Consider the following 12,518-nt stretch of genomic DNA (forward strand, 5'->3'; position numbering starts at 1 on the left):
ATGTCTTTCAGTAGGTAAATGAATAAATATACTATGGTACATTAGATAATGGAATATTATTCAGCCCTAAAAATAAATGAGTTATTAAAGCACGAAAGACGTGGAGGAATGCTTATTACTAAGTGGAAGACAAACAGGAAAATTGTTACCCTAAAGTCAATTGAAGAAAGTGTTGTAAGAAGGAGAATGTATTAAAAGCTGCAGCTATCCCAAGTAAGGTGAGGACTGGGAAATTATTTTAGCCATGTGGAGATAATTGGCGACCTTGTCAAGGGATAATAGGATCACTGACAGTCCTTCAGAGGCTGGTAGGTGGATGAATGTGGTGATAGATGTGCGTGGAAGGTCTCTCCTGATTGTGAAGTAGGAAGTAAAGTCATCAATTGACCACAAGGATGGGAGAGGAGGTGTTGGAGCACTGGGATGAGAGATATGAAATAGTGACTTTTTTTTTTTTTTTTTTTAGATGGAGTCTCACTGTCTGTCGCCCAGGCTGGAGGGTAGTGGCACCATCTCAGCTCACTGCAACCTCCATCTCCCGGGTTCAAGTGATTCTCCTGCCTCAGCCTCCCGAGTAGCTGGGATTACAGGCACGCACCATCACACCTGGCTAATTTTTTTGTATTTTTAGTAGACACGGGGTTTCGACATGTTGGCCAGGCTGGTCTCGAACTCCTGACCTCAGATGATCCCCACCCCCACCCCCCCACCCCCCCCACCGCCCCCGGCTCGGCCTCCAAAATGCTGGGATTACAGGCTTGGGCCACTGCATCTGGCTGAAATAGTGACTTAGAACAAGAGGATTGGGAGTGGACTAATCCAATTGCGTATGGTACAATTTGCCTGGTAGCCTTGAGGACCTACTTGAGATTTATTGTCATGAATTTAAAGTGAGATCTGTCAACTGATTTTATGTTTTTCTTCCGCCATGTTTAGCTGCCCTGGTTGTGGCTTTGCCAAAGGAGTACAAAGTGGGAGAGGCAGGGAAATTGACAGTGTAGCAATCCAACAACTGAACTTCCACATGCAAAACAGTGAACCTAGACACAGACTTTACACCCTTCACAAGTATTAACTCAAAATGGATCATAGCCCTAAATGTAAAATGCAAAACTGCTAAACTAAAATATAACAGGAGAAAGCCTAGATGAAAATGGATATGGCAATGATATTTTATTTTATTTTATTACTCAGAAAATTTTATTGAAACAATGTGAGTGACTTTAATATGTGCTGGGTAAGGAGAGAAGAAAAAGCATGAACCGGAGGGAGGAACAGGGAACAGACAATTGAGTCTCTGGGGATTTGTTCCAGCAACAAAAGCAGCCACTAAACACCAAACAAATTTTCGATGCATAGAGAGTCAGATAATAGGTAAAGATTAAGACACTATTATGTCTCCCAGGAGCTTCTTGTTGAAAGAGAGAGACAAATATATAAAAAGTGACAAACACAAACATGGAGGCATTAACCTGCTGTGGGAACCTTAAAGCGTGAGAGAGTCAAAGAGCCTAACACGACTTACTAAGAGACAAAGCGGGTTTCCGAGGCTGTGATGGCCGAGTGGTTAAGGCGTTGGACTCGAAATCCAATGGGGATTCCCCGCGCAGGTTCAAATCCTGCTCACAGCGTCGCTGTTTTCTGGTTGGGTTTCCAATTTGCTTTCATCATTCCCCGCCCCCCAGGAGTTAGCGTTCCTGAGGACGGAAAGCTGTGAGTGCTATCGCTGTGGCTTTTACAGCGCGCACACTTGTGAAAATGTACATCAAGAAGTAACGTTACTCGGAAGCCTGAGGCAAGAGAATCGCTTGAACCTGGGAGGCGAAGGTTGTAGTGAGCTGAGGTAGCGCCACTGCACTCCAGCCTGGGCGATAGAGTGAGACTGTCTCAAAGAAAAATAAAATATTGGTTGTCTTACGTCTAATCATAATGGCACAGACGAGACAGGTGCAATGTTGAAAATATAAGGAATACAATTTCCCTTTTAGATTAATAGTATGACAGCTTTCTTAAAGCACTCTCAGGCAGCAATCTTTACTTCGTATTTGTCCTGATCTCACAGCTGGTGGGAGCCAAAAAATTTAGGATGATAACAATCCATCATATGTATTAGCTGCTCTTCAAAGCGTTTTGTATCAACGAGGAAACGGAGGCACAAAGAGGATACATTTTGGTTTCTGACTACCTTCTTAAACCCATACGAAACTTCGTCTCCTTATAAAAGCGCTTCGTCATTTTCCACTACTTTGCCTACTTTGCCTACTTTGAACAGCTATGCAAGTAAAGTTCCTTGTTTCTAAGTTTCCATGTCAAATGTGATTCTGAAAAAAGTGTACTTTCCTGAATTCTTGCCTCCTTGTTAAATTTGAGTGTCTTCATCTGCTACTTTGAGTTGTAATACCGTTTTACAATAAACTTCTCCCTAGTGAGTGAGTACTTGTTTTTTCCTTTTGGATAAGAGGAAAAAACTATGACTAATGCCTCCAGAAATGTATTACAAAGCACTTTACTTTTTGCAATATCTAAATTTAAAATAATACAGATTGCTCATTACTGATCCACATACATCGTTAGTGCCCTATGTAAGTATATTAAAAATGAAGTTCAGGCCAGGCGCAGGGGCTCACGCCTGTAATCCCAGCACTTTGGGAGGCCGAGGCGGGCGGATCACCTGAGGTAGGAAGTTCAAGATCAGCCTGACCAACATGGAGAAACCCCGTCTCTACAAAAAATACAAAATTAGCCGGGCATGGCGGCACACGCCTGTAATCCCAGCTACTTGGGAGGCTGAGGCAGGGGAATCGCTTGAATCCAGGAGGCAGAGGTTGCGGTGAGCCGAGATCGCGCCACTGCACTCCAGCCTGGGCAACAAGAGCCAAACTCCGACACAAAAAAAAAAAAAAAAAAAAAAAAAAATTCAGGTAAAAGCAGCTGATTGGCCTGAAAAATAAGTTACAAAAAGCTCAAAAGTAGGCACACACATAAAAGGGAAGATAGAAACACTAATATTGCTTTGAAGACATTCATCTTAGCACATATATAGTGTTTCAAATATGAAAATTGGTCATTATTTTCAATAAAGACACTTTATGTGAATGTCTATTATGCCAACAAACTACAAAAGAAAACATGGTTTCCTAGAATCAGTGCGGTTTTGGGGTTTTAATCGCTACCTAAATAAAGATACAATCTTTTTTTTTTTTTCCCATGGCCCCAATAGTATAATACAACATAATTATGAAAAGAGTAACAGTAAAAACGACCTACGGGCACGGGCCAGTGGCGCAATGGATAACGCGTCTGACTACGGATCAGAAGATTCTAGGTTCGACTCCTGGCTGGCTCGCTTGTGCTCACCGTTTTCCTTCTTCAAAGCCGTATTAACAATCCCGTGAATGTCCTTGTCCAGAGTGGTGCTGTTACTTGAATGTGAAAGAGACAAGAGTCGAAGAAGCCAACCTACAAGATTTTGTTGCTACCTTTCAACTCTTTCTCAACTTGAGAAGGGAGAAAGGAGAAAAAGACCATTAGAAAGCTTAAAAATCAAAGAAACTTAAAAAAATTTTTTTTCCACGTAAATCTTCTTCATCAGTGTTTTTTTTTTTTTTCCATTGGGAGAGGTCCACACTCCTGGCGTCTCTGAGGCACAGCTTTTTCCCTGGGCATGACTGTTGTCAAAAAGAAAGGGGACATCTGAAGAAACGTTGAATCATAAAGGCAGGGCTGTGGCGGATGCGGGATGCAAGCTGCTCCTTGCGTCAGTTGGGCCCCCTACACAGAGCTCAACTGTGAAGTCGGTGGACCCAACTCAGCCTCAACATGGCCCGCATCCACCACTCCCGCCACGGGCTTCTAACCCGCCTCCCAGGTCCCCACCACTTTTCCTCCGCCCTGAGATCCTCAAGAAATAGAAGACAGGAGAATCGGCAGGGACAAAGATAGATAGACAGACAGATGATTGATTGATAGATAAATAAATAGATAGATAGATAGATAGATAGATAGATAGATAGATAGACAGACAGACATCCCAGAAGAAGATGAGTGTGGAAGGTGGCAGCTTTGGGGCGGTGTCTGAACAGATGGACCTCCTTTCTCAGCGACGAGGAAGATGGTGGAGGAGAGAGAGGCTGGGAGGCAACCAGAGTCAAGCGGGGGAAAATTCCTCAAACTAAACCAAAAGAGCATCTTAATATGTGGCTCGGTTTCCGAACGTATAGCTTGGATCTTCGCTCTGCATCTCAGGTGAGTTTACTAAAGTTACTTACCAGTGTGCACTGTCAGCGGCATTGCGGGTAAACAAATGAAACCACAAACCTGGTAGTCCAGGTGTGTTGGGCTGTGGACGGGTCGAACGGAGAATTGGCGATTCTTAAAACACCGCATTCACTTCCATGCTCTTTAAGCTAAAGGGGGGAAATTTTTCGTGAAAGCCAGTGGCAGCCTCACGTGGAGTGGACATTTATTTGCCTTGGAAACTGCCTGGGGTCAGAAAAAAAGAATGAAGCACAGCTGTTACGGGAAACAAAACCTCGCATCTTGCTATACTATTAGTACCACACTCTCACCAAGTCACTGGCCACTCCGAACCTGCTTCCCTTTCCCTACCGAAACTCGTTTAAAGCGTCAAAATAATATCGTCTCCCTTTGAATATTGAGAATGAAAAAAAAATTGAAAAAAGTGTATATTGCTTCCTAACGTTTCACTAAAAACTAAGCAGGCAATTGTCATACCTCTTCTTAATTTCCCATTCCCTAAAACACACCCATCTAGCTGCCACACTACTCCACTATTTTCTTCAATACATTCTTCCTAATGCTTGCATCTTTTCTGTTGTTCTTTGTTTTGGGACGGAGTTTCGCTCCTGTTGCCCAGGCTGGAGAACTATGGCGCGGTCTCATCTCACCGCAACCTACGCCTCCCGGGCTCAAGTGATTCTCCTGCCTCAGCCTCCCGAGTAGCTGGGATTACAGGCATGAGCCCAGCTTATTTTGTATTTTTAATAGAGACCATGTTGGTCAGGCTGGTCTCCAACTCCTAACCTCAAATGATCCCCCCGCCTCGGCCTCCCAAAGTACTGGGATTATAGGTACCAGCCCCTGCGACGGGCCTGTTCTTTTTACTTTTTACAATAAAGGGAAACGAAAAATAGCCTTCTCGCTGGATGAATAAGTCAGCGTCTTAATTTTGGATTCAGGGCAGCGGTTATTCGACAGGCTTAAGTTAAAAGGTCGTCATTACGATAATCCAGTGGCCCGTACGGGGATCGAACCCGCGACCTTGGCGTTATTAGCACCACGCTCTAACCAACTGAGCTAACCGGCCACACAGATATTGGTGGGTTTTGAGGGAAGACATATATAACTTGATTGACATTTTTGTTTTTCTAAATAAAACAGCTTCTTTTTTCTTTCTTTTTTCTTTCTTACTCCTTTCAAAAGAGACCTTTAAGACTATATTCACAGACTTTAGCAAGGAAGTCCAAACTATTTTAACTCTGAGCCAGACCAGAAAATCTGCGGAGAATCCACGGAGAAATTTTTGACAGACGATGTGGAAAAAGCACTATAATAGGATTTTCAATGGTGAGTGAAGGTAACCTCCTCTTTTTATTTTATTTTTGTTGTTGTTAGGCAGCAATTTTTTTTTTTTTTTTTTTTTTTTAAACAGCGCTTCTCCTTGCGGGGTATGGCTAATTCAAAGGCAGTACGCCCAGAGTAGGGAGCTGTCTCTTTTTAGAGGCACGTTAGCATACTGGATCGCAAGTTGCAAACTTTCCTTTAGTGACTTGTAACTTAAGGACCTATTATTTTCAAGTTGGTTCAAGAAAACGCCGCTGAAAGGAAGGTGAATGGGGTTGAGGGAAGGAGCCGCGCCTTCTCGGTGTCTCTGAAGTCACAAACGTAAGCATTGATGTCATTGGCGAAGATATCCAGGGGTGGAAACTGAGGTAGCCCAGCAGTACCGGAATCCCATAGTAAACCTGGTACGTTTTTTGAGGGTGGTAGAAAAGGGCTACAGAGGTTTGCAGAAGGGCAAGATTGTGGTGGCACTCCGCTAGGTATTAAGGCTCATTTAACAGCACTTGTGTGTCACTCAAATTCCAACTTGGGAACCGAAGGATTTCAGCCGGAGTTGGAGAGGCCAGAATAAGTGACATGCGCTCTTTCATCCTTGGTCACACTACTGGTTTTACCACCTGGATACAAGTTGAAAGAAACCTCTTGCAGCGTCAGGAACTCTCTCTCTGCATGTCCTGGAGTTTCCTTTGTGTTTTTGGAACTTTCAAGATCACTGACTCCTAACAAACTTTTAACGAATATATTAGCAGTTAAATGAATCAATAAGTAACGATTTTGTTGATTCTAAAACTGACGCTGGCGCGAGGAAGAAGTGTTGGAATTCTAGTGTTACTCTTAATGTATTCAACGGTTACAGACCGAAGTACCACCAGGAGCTTCGATGTTTTATTCTTCTAGTCCTCAAGAGCTTTTATCCTAGGTGTCAAGAACTGAGGCTTCTACTTGCTCAAAAATAACCTGAAAGGAAACTCTCTGATACAGTTCCTGCAGTCACACATCCTCTTCACCCGTCCCAAAGAATTACATTCTGGCTTTCGAGGATCCCTCTTGCACATTCCGACTGGTGTTTATAGACCTTCGAAGTTCACATGTAGGCCGGGCGCGGTGGCTCAAGTCTGTAATCCCAGCACTTTGGGAGGCCGAGACGGGCGGATCACGAGGTCAGGAGATCGAGACCATCCTGGCTAACACAGTAAAACCCCGTCTCTACTAAAAATACAAAAACTTAGCCGGGCGAGGTGGCAGGCGCCTGTAGTCCTAGCTACTCGGGAGGCTGAGGCAGGAGAATGGCGTAAACCCGGGAGGCGGAGCTTGCAGTGAGCTGAGATCATGCCACTGCACTCCAGCCTGGGCAACAGAGCAAGACTCTGTCTTGAAACTAAAAGACAAAAAACAAACAAAATATGCATGTAAAGTTCCTCTATGTCTTTTAATGACTTTATAGCTGATTTCTTTTCTTTTTTCTTTTTTTTTTTTTTTTTTGAGACGGAGTCTTGCTCTGTCACCCAGGCTGGAGTGCAGTGGCCGGGTCTCAGCTCACTGCAAGCTCCGCCTCCCGGGTTTACGCCATTCTCCTGCCTCAGCCTCCCGAGTAGCTGGGACTACAGGCGCCCGCCACCGCGCCCGGCTAGTTTTTTTTTTTGTATTTTTAGTAGAGACGGGGTTTCACCGTGTTAGCCAGGATGGTCTCGATCTCCTGACCTCGTGATCCGCCCGCCTCGGCCTCCCAAAGTGCTGGGATTACAGGCTTGAGCCACCGCGCCCGGCCTATAGCTGATTTCTTTTTGTCACTAAACAATATTTCATTGTATAGATATACCACAGCTTGTTCATCTATTCACCTATTGAAGGACAGCTTGGTTGCTTCCAAGTTTTGAAAATTATGAATAAAGTTGTTAAAAACACTCATGTGCAGGTTTTTTGTGGACTTAAGTTCTTTAATTCTTTGGGTAAGTATTAAGGAGTGCAATTGCTGAATTTTATGGTAAAAGTATATTTAGCTTTTTAAGAAACTGCCAAATTGTCTTTCAAAGAGGTGGTACCATTTTGCATTTCCACCAGCAATGAATGAGAGCTGGTGTCGCTCCACATCCTCACCAGCATTTGGTGTTGTCAGTGTTCTGGATTTTGGCCATTTTAATAGGTATGTTGTGTTATCTCATTTTTTAAAATTTGAATCTCCCTGAACATATACTGTGGAGCATCTTTTCATATGTATATTAATCACCTATATATCTTCTTTGGTGAAGTGACTGTTAAGGTCTTTGGCCATTTTTTCATGGGATTGTGTTCTTACTGATGAGTTTTAAGATCTCTTTGTGTATTTTGAATAACAGTACTTTATCTGATATGTCTTTTGCATGTATTTTCTCCCAGTCTGCGGCTTGTATTTTCATTGTCTTGGTGTTATAGTGTTTTTGATCACTAGCAGGTCTTTTTGGTTCTTTCTAAGAATTTCCATCTCTCCGCTTACATTGCCCATGTGTTCTTGTATGCTCTCATCTTATTCTTAGTATCTTAATCAGTTGTTTCAAATTCCTGGTCTGAGAATTCCAACATCCCTGTCATATTTGAGTCTGGTTCTGACGCTTGCTCTCTCTCTTTGAACTGTGTATTTTGTCTTTTTTTTTTTTTTTAATGTCTTGTTATTTTTTTCTTGATAGCAGGACATGCTGTACTGGGTAAAATGAGCTGCTGCAAGCAGGCCTTTAGTAATGTGGTGACAAAGTGTGGAGGGAGAAAAGCATTCTGTAGTCTCACAAGTAGGTCTCAGTCTATTAGTGAGCCTGTGTCTCTGGACTGTGAGCTTTAAACATGCTTTTTAGGTTTTTCCCCACTTTCGGTGGTACTGGATGGCTAGAGTGGGCTGGAGTTATTTCCCTTCCTGTAGATCCATCGGGCTCTTGATAAAACCCCAGCAGGTTAGATTGAGATTAAATGGTTTCTCCTGAGGGCAGACCTTGTTAAGAATAACAGAATGGGCCCAGCGCAGTGGCTTATGCCTGTAATCCCAGCACTTTGGGAGGCCAGGCAGGTGGATCACCTGAGATTAGGAGTTCAAGACCAGCTTGGCCAACATGGCGGAACCCCGTCTCTACTAAAAATACAAAAATTAGCCGGGCGTGGTGGCAGGTGCCTGTGATCCCAGCTGCTCAGGAGGCTGATGCAGAAAGAACTGCTTAAAACCCAGGAGGTGGAGGTTGCAGTGAGCTGAGATCGTGCCGCTGCACACCAGCCTGGGTGACAGAGCGAGACTCCGTCTCAGAAAAAAAAAGAACAGAATGCTCTGGCCTGTTGCAAACTGGTTCTTGCCCCACCCGCTACCAGAGGGGATTTTTCTCTCTCATTGTGAGAACCTAGTTGAGCTCCTGACATAAAGTTCACAGATTTATAGCTGGAGATTTTTCCTTGAGATTTGTCCACAGAAAGCCTCGAGCAGTTTCTTAATTACAGCTCAGGTGTCCCTGCTCCAGCACTGATTCACATGGAGGATTTTGCTCTTTGGGTTTCTGGTCTGGTAAGTTGTGGTACTCTGTATTTGCCTTTCTGTCTCTCCAGTTTTGGGGGTAGTGGTTTGCGCTGTGACCTCACACGACGTATGGAAAACCTTAAGCCGTGAGTGTGGATTTTCCTGTTTTTAGTTCCAGTGTGGTTTTGTTGTTGTTTTTCTTTCACTATTTAGTTCCTGTGAACCATCAGGTCTTCTTAAGCTGTAATTTTGAAATTATAATAGGTTAACAAGAAGTTACAAAGAAAGTAGAGAACTCCCCTGTACCCTTAACCCAGTTTCCTACAAAGATTACTTCTTTTTTTTTTTTTTTTTTTTTTTTTTTTTGAGATGGAGTCTCGCTCTGTCGCCCAGGAGGGAGTCCAGTGGCGTGATCTTGGCTCACTGCAACCTCCGCCTCTTGAGTTCAAACGATTCTCCTGCCTCAGGATCCAGAGTAGCTGGGATTATGGTCACCCACCACCATGCGCGGCTAATTTTTGTATTTTTAGTAGAGACAAGGTTTCACCATGTCAGCCTAGCTAGTCTTGAATTCCTGACCTCAGATGATCCACCCATCTCAGCCTCCCAAAGTGCTGGGATTACAGGGGTGAGTCACCCAATGTGCTGGCCCAATGGTTACTTCTTATATAACACAATATCAAACACAGGAATTTGACATTGGTATGACATGTGTGTATGGTTCTAGATAATTTTTATCACGTGTAGATTTGTGTAGCTAACACTGGAAACCAGACACGAAACAATTCCAGCACCACAAAGATCTCACTGTGAATGCCATCCCTTAATTAGTCATACCCACTTACCTCTCCTCTTGACAAAAATTATTTATTTATTTATTATTTTTTTTTGAGATAGAGTCTCGCTCTGTTGCCCAGGCTGGAGTGCAATCTTGGCTCACTGCAACCTCTGCTTCCCCATTCAAGTGATTCTCCTGCCTCTGCCTCTGCCTCCCAAGTAGCTGGGATTACAGGTGTCAGCTGCCAGGCCTGGCTACTTTTTCTATTCTCAGTAGAGATGAAGTTTCACCATGTTGGCTAGGCTGGTCTCAAACTCCTGACTTCAAGTGATCCTCTTGCCTTGGCCTCCCACAGTGCTTGGATTACAGGCGTGAGCCACTGTGCCCAGCCTTGACAAAAATTCTACAATTCTTTTTCATTTTGAGAATGTTATAGATATAGAATCATATAATAGATGACCTTTAAAGATTGGCCTTTTCCACAGCCTAGTTTCCTCAAGATCCATCCAACTCGTGATATCAATAGCTCCTGACTTGTTATTGTTGAGTATTCCATGGTATGGATGGACAACCGTTTATTTAACCGTTCATATATTGAAAGACATTTTGATGCTTTCTAGTGTTTTGCTATTACAAATAAAGCTGCTATGAACCATTTTATACAAATTTTTGTGTGGATATAAGTTTTCACATCATTTTTGGTCTATATATTTTGAAACTATGTTATTGAATGCATACACATTTAGAATGTTTATGTTTCTCTTTTATAAAATGTCTCTTCCATTACTATAAAATGCATCTTTTATTGTTATGAAATATCTCTGTGGTAATGCTTCTTGTCTTAAATTCTACATTTTAAAAAATATTGGCCGGATGTGGTGGCTCACACTATAATCCCAGCACTTTGGGAGGTTGGGGCGAGAGGACCACAGGAGGTCAGGAATTTGAAACCAAGCTGGCCAATATGGTGAAACTCTGTCTCTACTAAAAATACAAAAATTAGCTGGGCATGGTGGTGCACACCTGGAATCCCAGCTACTTTGGAGGCTGAGGCAGGAGAATCGCTTGAACCCGGGAGATGGAAGTTATAGTGAGCTGAGATCACGCAACTGCACTCCAGCCTGAGTGAGAGTGTGAGACTCCATCTCAAAAAAATAAATAAATACATACATAAATAAAGTTAATATAGCCATGCCAGGTAAAAAAAAAAACAACTAAAAATAGAGTTAGCTTTCGTTTTGTATATTTTTAACATTTCTCTTCTAGATCCCTTACTTTATATCCTTATGCATACTTTCCCCCATGGCATTTTTTAAATTGTGGTAAAACATACATAATATAAAATTTGCCATTTTTATCATTTTAAGAGTACATTTTGGTAAAATTAAATACATTCAGTGTGGTGGAACCATCACCATCATCCATCTCCAGAACTTTTTTAGCATCCCAAACTGAAACTCTATAACCATTAAACAAAAACTCCCCATCTGCTCCCCTTCAGCCCTTGGTACCCATTGTCTGTCTCTATACATTTTGCTTGTGTTTTTATGTATCTAATAGAAGTAGATTACACAATATTTGTCCTGTTTGGCTTTTTTCACTTAGCTTAATGTCCTCAAAGTTCATTCACGTCATGGTATTTATGAGAATTTCATTTTTTCTAAGGCTAAAGTATATCCCATTGCTTGTATATATCGCACATTATTTATCTGTCAGTGGACATTGGGTTAAATATATCTTTTTTGGGGGGAAGAGGATGACAAGGTCTCACACTGTCACCAGGCTGGAGTGCAGTGAGGCTGGAGTGCAGTGGCAGCTAATTTTAAAATTTTTTTGTAGAAGTAGTGGTTGCATTTTGCTCAGTCCAGTCTTGAACTCCTTGCCTCAAGGGGTCCTTCAGCCTCAGCCTCCCAAACTGCTGGGTGTGACCCAGCAGATGTGACCCACCATGCCCAGCCCCATCTTTTGACTGTTGTGAATAATGCTGCTGGGAACAATTGGTGTGCAAGTATCTGAGCTTCTGCTTTCTGTTTTTTTTTTTTTTTTTTGAGACGGAGTCTCGCTCTGTCGCCCAGGCTGGAATGCAGTGACTCGACCTTGGCTCACTGCAAGCTCTGCCTCCCGGGTTCAAGTCGTTCTCCTGCCTCAGCCTCCCTAGTAACTGGGACTGCAGGCACCCACCACCATGCCCGACTTGTATTTTTAGTAGAGACAGGGTTTCACTGTGTTAGCCAGGATGGTCTCAATCTCCTGACCTCGTGATCTCCCTGCCTCAGCCTCCCAAAGTGCTGGGATTACAGGCGTGAGCCACCGCGCCCGGCCGAGCTTCTGCTTTCAATTCGTTTAGATAAACACCTAGAAGTGGAATTGCTGGACCATATAGTAATAATATGTTTAATTTTTTTAGAAACCGCCATACTGTTTTCTACAGTGGCTATACTATTTTACATTCCCACCAGCAATGCACCAGAATAATAATTTTCTATATCCTTCCTGGTATTTATTTTGCTTTTTGTTTTCTTTTTCTTTTTTTCTAATAGCCATCCTAAGGGATCTCAGATGCTATCTCACTGTGGTTTTGATTTGCATTTTCCTAATGGTTAGTGAAGTTGAACATTTCTTGATGTGCTTATTGGCTATTTGTGCTTCTATCGTCTTTGGAGAAATGATCCAAGTCCTTTGCCCAAT

At 42.8% G+C, this 12,518-nt stretch overlaps 3 non-coding genes across 3 annotated transcripts; 2 read left to right on the forward strand and 1 right to left on the reverse strand.

The window, feature by feature from the left end:
• The first annotated feature begins 1,549 nt into the window (after positions 1 to 1,549).
• TRNAS-CGA (transfer RNA serine (anticodon CGA)) lies at positions 1,550 to 1,631 on the forward strand. Its single transcript has one exon. It is a non-coding gene; the product is annotated as a tRNA-Ser (tRNA).
• Positions 1,632 to 3,273: 1,642 nt separating this feature from the next.
• Positions 3,274 to 3,346, forward strand: TRNAR-ACG (transfer RNA arginine (anticodon ACG)). The gene has a single exon. It is a non-coding gene; the product is annotated as a tRNA-Arg (tRNA).
• A 1,906-nt stretch (positions 3,347 to 5,252) lies between these two features.
• On the reverse strand, positions 5,253 to 5,326 carry TRNAI-AAU (transfer RNA isoleucine (anticodon AAU)). The gene has a single exon. It is a non-coding gene; the product is annotated as a tRNA-Ile (tRNA).
• Between the last annotated feature and the right edge of the window lie 7,192 nt (positions 5,327 to 12,518).

This window comes from Macaca mulatta, chromosome 4 (genome assembly GCF_049350105.2).
Source record: "Macaca mulatta isolate MMU2019108-1 chromosome 4, T2T-MMU8v2.0, whole genome shotgun sequence".
NCBI classification, from domain to species: Eukaryota; Metazoa; Chordata; class Mammalia; order Primates; family Cercopithecidae; genus Macaca; species Macaca mulatta.